Source organism: Coregonus lavaretus, assembly GCF_964263955.1.
Source record: "Coregonus lavaretus genome assembly, chromosome: 18".
In the NCBI taxonomy this organism is placed as follows: Eukaryota; Metazoa; Chordata; class Actinopteri; order Salmoniformes; family Salmonidae; genus Coregonus; species Coregonus lavaretus.
Genome location: NC_140005.1, coordinates 1140701 through 1147765, shown reverse-complemented (window position 1 = coordinate 1147765; position 7065 = coordinate 1140701).

The following is a 7065-nucleotide window of genomic DNA, read 5'->3' as shown; positions in this document are numbered from 1 at the left end:
CAGTGATGACATTCTGGTTCTATTATTACCCTATCAGTGATGACATTATGGTTCTATTATTACCCTATCAGTGATGACATTCTGGTTCTATTATTACCCTATCAGTGATGACATTCTGGTTCTATTATTACCCTATCAGTGATGACATTCTGGTTCTATTATTACCCTATCAGTGATGACATTCTGGTTCTATTATAACCCTATCAGTGATGACATTCTGGTTCTATTATAACCCTATCAGTGATGACATTCTGGTTATATTATAACCCTATCAGTGATGACATTCTGGTTATATTATTACCCTATCAGTGATGACATTCTGGTTCTATTATTACCCTATCAGTGATGACATTCTGGTTCTATTATTACCCTATCAGTGATTGTGGAGGAAGAAAGCCATACAAGAAGAGATATTTATGAATTAAAGCAGTATAATTTTTATATCATACTAATTCCACAGAGTTAGGAAGGTCATGGTCCCAGCTTTACTGTGTCGTTACTGTAAATATCTTAGCATGTTGCAATAGTTAACTCCAAATGACAGAACAAATAGGTTCCAGTTGAACAATGTTTACTTCACAGTGTCAGCACAGTACATAGAGGCCATTCCACTCCGCCCCGGTTGAAAAATGACAGTAATTTCTGTGCAGATGCACTAATAAGAGAGGGACACCAGCATAAAAAAGAAGTGTAGGGTTACTTAAAACATGAACTTAAAGGACAACTCCACCACTTGTCTCGAACACCAAACCAGTGTCTACACATCTCCTCGCAGACCGTGTGTGTGTGTATCGGACCAAACGACAGACAGACATGGCAGAAGTCGCACCAGCACCCGCCGCCGCCGCACCGGCCAAGGCACCCAAGAAGAAGGCAGCAGCCAAGGCCAAGAAAGCGGGACCCAGCGTAGGCGAGCTCATCGTCAAGGCTGTGACCGCCTCCAAGGAGAGGAGCGGCGTGTCCCTGGCCGCACTCAAGAAGACGCTGGCGGCAGGCGGCTACGACGTGGAGAAGAACAACTCCCGCGTCAAGATCGCAGTCAAGAGCCTCGTCACCAAGGGCACCCTGGTCCAGACCAAGGGCACCGGTGCATCCGGCTCCTTCAAGCTCAACAAGAAAGCCGTCGAGGCGAAGAAGCCCGCCAAGAAAGCCGCAGTCCCCAAAGTAAAGAAGGTGGCCGCCAAGAAGGCCGTCGCCGCAAAGAAGTCCCCCAAGAAGGCCAAGAAGCCCGCTACACCCAAAAAGGCAGCCAAGAGCCCCAATATGGCTACAAAGGCAGCCAAGCCCAAAGCCACCAAGCCCAAGGCAGCCAAGGCCAAGAAGGCAGCCCCCAAGAAGAAGTAAACCTATGTGGTCCTCTGTAGCTCAGCTGGTAGAGCACGGCGCTTGTAACGCCAAGGTAGTGGGTTCGATCCCCGGGACCACCCATACACAAAAAAGAAAAATGTATGCACGCATGACTGTAAGTCGCTTTGGATAAAAGCGTCTGCTAAATGGCATATTATTATTATGTGACTCATTTCAGAAAACTAGCCTTATGTCGTGTGTCACTACTTCACAGGAGATCCATTTGAATATCAACTTCTTTTTTTTATCAACATGCGTTTTTGGCCAGAAATGCTTTCTGGAACATGTGAACTTTCCTGTGCCTTAATAACAAATGTGTATGCCATCTGTAAATACGAATACAATTGTTAAATTACGAGCCTAGTTGGTTTAGCCACAGAAAAAGATAGCAACCTTCCCGCTAGCCATGATTGGCTGAGATAATGAGTGGGCTCGACATGCCGAGAGATCAGTTCGGATTGGTCTGCCATGTAGCTCGCTTCTGTCTATGACATCAGCTGGTCAGTGTAGATAGTAGTAGTAGATCATCCTTTGCTGGTCAGTATGTGTAGATAGTAGTAGTAGATCATCCTTTGCTGGTCAGTATGTGTAGATAGTAGTAGTAGATCATCCTTTGCTGGTCAGTATGTGTAGATAGTAGTAGTAGATCATCCTTTGCTGGTCAGTATGTGTAGATAGTAGTAGTAGATCATCCTTTGCTGGTCAGTATGTGTAGATAGTAGTAGTAGATCATCCTTTGCTGGTCAGTATGTGTAGATAGTAGTAGTAGATCATCCTTTGCTGGTCAGTATGTGTAGATAGTAGTAGTAGATCATCCTTTGCTGGTCAGTATGTGTAGATAGTAGTAGTAGATCATCCTTTGCTGGTCAGTATTTTTTATTAAAGATATACTGTATAGATCTGCGGTTTCTATGTGGATAAAAATATGAAAAATGTTTCTCTGTGACATCACAGGGTAGGATTAAAAGTATGAAAAATTGTGATTTTCAAAACCTGCAACGAGTTTCTAGCCAGATGGAGGGAATTTCATAGCTCCCCATGTCACTGTGAATCTCACAATTTTTTAAATGAATTGGGTAAAACATTTATATATTCTTTATCAAAACGTAGAAATGTGCAGTTTTCACATATGTAGACACTGGTTTCGTGCTGTAGATAATGAATATGACTTTGAATAGTGGAGGAGTTGCCCTTTAATCCCCTAGCCAACAAGATGAGCAAGGCATTTAACCCTAATTGCTCCTGTAAGTCATTCTGGATAAGACCGTCTGCTACATACAGTGGGGAAAAAAGGTATTTAGTCAGCCACCAATTGTGCAAGTTCTCCCACTTAAAAAGATGAGAGAGGCCTGTATATTTCATCATAGGTACATGTCAACTATGACAGACAAAATGAGATTTTTTTTCTCCAGAAAATCACATTGTAGGATTTTTAATGAATTTATTTGCAAATTATGGTGGAAAATAAGTATTTGGTCAATAACAAAAGTTTCTCAATACTTTGTTATATACCCTTTGTTGGCAATGACACAGGTCAAACGTTTTCTGTAAGTCTTCACAAGGTTTTCACACACTGTTGCTGGTATTTTGGCACATTCCTCCATGCAGATCTCCTCTAGAGCAGTGATGTTTTGGGGCTGTCGCTGGGCAACACGTACTTTCAACTCCCTCCAAAGATGTTCTATGGGGTTGAGATCTGGAGACTGGCTAGGCCACTCCAGGACCTTGAAATGCTTCTTACGAAGCCACTCCTTCGTTGCCCGGGCGGTGTGTTTGGGATCATTGTCATGCTGAAAGACCCAGCCACATTTCATCTTCAATGCCCTTGCTGATGGAAGGAGGTTTTCACTCAAAATCTCACGATAATGGCCCCATTCATTCTTTCCTTTACACGGATCAGTCGTCCTGGTCCCTTTGCAGAAAAACAGCCCCAAAGCATGATGTTTCCACCCCCATGCTTCACAGTAGGTATGGTGTTCTTTGGATGCAACTCAGCATTATTTGTCCTCCAAACACGACGAGTTGAGTTTTTACCAAAAAGTTCTATTTTGGTTTCATCTGACCATATGACATTCTCCCAATCTTCTTCTGGATCATCCAAATGCACTCTAGCAAACTTCAGACGGGCCTGGACGTGTACTGGCTTAAGCAGGGGGACACGTCTGGCACTGCAGGATTTGAGTCCCTGGCGGCGTAGTGTGTTACTGATGGTAGGCTTTGTTACTTTGGTCCCAGCTCTCTGCAGGTCATTCACTAGGTCCCCCCGTGTGGTTCTGGGATTTTTGCTCACCGTTCTTGTGATCATTTTGACCCCACAGGGTGAGATCTTGCGTGGAGCCCCAGATCGAGTGAGATTATCAATGGTCTTTTATGTCTTCCATTTCCTAATAATTGCTCCCACAGTTGATTTCTTCAAACCAAGCTGCTTACCTATTGCAGATTCAGTCTTCCCAGCCTGGTGCAGGTCTACAGTTTTGTTTCTGGTGTCCTTTGACAACTCTTTGGTCTTGGCCATAGTGGAGTTTGGAGTGTGACTGTTTGAGGTTGTGGACAGGTGTCTTTTATACTGATAACAAGTTCAAACAGGTGCCATTAATACAGGTAACGAGTGGAGGACAGAGGAGCCTCTTAAAGAAGAAGTTACATGTCTGTGAGAGCCAGAAATCTTGCTTGTTTGTAGGTGACCAAATACTTATTTTCCACCATAATTTGCAGATAAATTCATTGAAAATCCTACAATGTGATTTTCTGGATTTCTTTCCCTCAATTTGTCTGTCATAGTTGACGTGTACCTATGATGAAAATTACAGGCCTCTCTCATCTTTTTAAGTGGGAGAACTTGCACAATTGGTGGCTGACTAAATACTTTTTTTCCCCACTGTAACTAAAATGTACAGAGGAGTGAAACAACTATCTAAGAAGAGGAGTGAACCAACTATGTAAAAAGCACTCAAGAAATGAACACTGGAATTCATCTTGTAAACAGAGCTGACGTACAATCCTAACCCTAACATATTAATTAAATTCACCCTCTCTCCTCCTCCTCTTCCCTCCTCTATTCTAGTTTCCTCCATCAGTCTCCTCCTCTCCTTTATTCTAGTCTCCTCCATCAGTCTCCTCCTCTCCTTTATTCTAGTCCCCTCCATCAGTCTCCTTCTCTCCTTTATTCTAGTTCCCTCCATCAGTCTCCTCCTCTCCTTTATTCTAGTCTCCTCCATCAGTCTCCTCTCCTTTATTCTAGTCTCCCCATCAGACTCCTCCTCTCCTTTATTCTAGTCTCCTCCATCAGACTCCTCCTCTCCTTTATTATAGTCTCCTCCATCAGTCTCCTCCTCTCCTTTATTCTAGTCTCCTCAATCAGTCTCCTCCTTTCCTTTATTCTAGTCCCCTCCATCAGTCTCCTCCTCTCCTTTATTCTAGTCTCCTCCATCATCTCCTCCTCTCCTTTATTCTAGTCTCCTCCATCAGTCTAATCCTCTCCTTTATTCTAGTCTCCTCCATCAGTCTCCTCCTCTCCTTTATTCTAGTCTCCTCCATCAGTCTCCTCTCCTTTATTCTAGTCTCCTCCATCAGTCTCCTCCTCTCCTTTATTCTAGTCCCCTCCATCAGTCTCCTCCTCTCCTTTATTCTAGTCTCCTCCTGTCCTTTATTCTAGTCTCCTACATCAGTCTCCTCTCCTTTATTCTAGTCCCCTCCATCAGTCTCCTCCTCTCCTTTATTCTAGTCTCCTCCATCAGTCTCCTCTCCTTTATTCTAGTCTCCTCCATCAGTCTCCTCCTCTCCTTTATTCTAGTCCCCTCCATCAGGCTCCTCCTCTCCTTTATTCTAGTCTCCTCCTGTCCTTTATTCTAGTCTCCTACATCAGTCTCCTCTCCTTTATTCTAGTCCCCTCCATCAGTCTCCTCCTCTCCTTTATTCTAGTCTCCTATATCAGTCTCCTCCCCTCCTTTATTCTGGTCTCCTCCATCAAGCTCCTCCTCTCCTTTATTCTAGTCTCCTCCATCAGTCTCCTCCTCTCCTTTATTCTAGTCTCCTCCATCAGTCTCCTCCTCTCCTTTATTCTAGTCTCCTCCATCAGTCTCCTCCTCTCCTTTATTCTAGTGTCCTCCATCAGTCTCCTCCTCTCCTTTATTCTAGTCTCCTCCATCAGTCTCCCCCTCTCCTTTATTCTAGTCTCCTCCATCAGTCTCCTCCTCTCGTTTATTCTAGGCTCCTCCATCAGTCTCCTCCTCTCCTTTATTCTAATCTCCTACATCATTCTCCTCCTCTCCTTTATTCTAGTCTCCTCCATCAGTCTCCTCTTCTCCTTTATTCTAGTTTCCTCCATCAGTCTCCTCCTCTCCTATATTCTAGTCTCCTACATCAGTCTCCTCTTCTCCTTTATTCTAGTCTCCTCCATCAGTCTCCTCCTCTCCTTTATTCTAGTCTCCTCCATCAGTCTCCTCCTCTCCTTTATTCTAGTTCCCTCCATCAGTCTCCTCCTCTCCTTTATTCTTGTCTCCTCCATCATACTCCTCCTTTCCTTTATTCTAGTCCCCTCCATCAGTCTCCTCCTCTCCTTTATTCTACTTCCCTCCATCAGTCTCCTCCTCTCTTTATTCTATTCCCCCCCATCAGTCTCCTCCTCTCCTTTATTCTAGTCTCCTCCATCAGTCTCCTCCTCTCCTTTATTCTAGTCCCCTCCATAAGTCTCCTCCTCTCCTTTATTCTAGTCTCCTCCTCTCCTTTATTCTAGTCTCCTCCATCAGTCTCCTCTCCTTTATTCTAGTCTCCTCCATCAGTCTCCTCTTCTCCTTTATTCTAGTTTCCTCCATCAGTCTCCTCCTCTCCTTTATTCTAGTCTCCTACATCAGTCTCCTCCTCTCCTTTATTCTAGTCTCCTCCATCAGTCTCCTCCTCTCCTTTATTCTAGTCTCTTCCATCAGTCTCCTTCTCTCCTTTATTCTAGTCTCCTCCATCAGTCTCCTCCTCTCCTTTATTCTAGTCTCCTCCATCACTATCCTCTTCTCCTTTATTCTAGTCTCCTCCATCAGGCTCCTCCTCTCCTTTATTCTAGTCTCCTCCATCAGTCTCCTCCTCTCCTTTATTCTAGTCTCCTCCATCAGTCTCCTCCTCTCCTTTATTCTAGTCTCCTCCATCAGTCTCCTCCTCTCTTTTATTCTAGTCTCCTCCATCAGTCTCCTCCTCTCCTTTATTCTAGTTCCCTCCATCAGTCTCCTTCTCTCCTTTATTCTAGTCTCCTCCATCAGTCTCCTCCTCTCCTTTATTCTAGTCTCCTCCATCTGTCTCCTCTCCTTTATTCTAGTCTCCCCATCAGACTCCTCCTCTCCTTTATTCTAGTCTCCTCCATCAGTCTCCTCCTCTCCTTTATTATAGTCTCCTCCATCAGTCTCCTCCTCTCCTTTATTCTAGTCTCCTCCATCAGTCTCCTCTTCTCCTTTATTCTAGTCTCCTCCATCAGTCTCCTCCTCTCCTTTATTCTAGTCTCCTCCATCAGTCTCCTCCTCTCCCGTATTCTAGTCTCCTCCATCAGTCTCCTCCTCTCCTTTATTCTAGTCTCCTCCATCAGTCTCCTCCTCTCCTTTATTCTAGTCTCCTCCATCAGTCTCCTCCTACTCCTTTATTCTAGTCTCCTACATCAGTCTCCTCCTCTCCTTTATTCTCGTCTCCTCCATTAGTCTTCTTTATTCTCGTCTCCTCCATCAGTCTCCTCCTCTC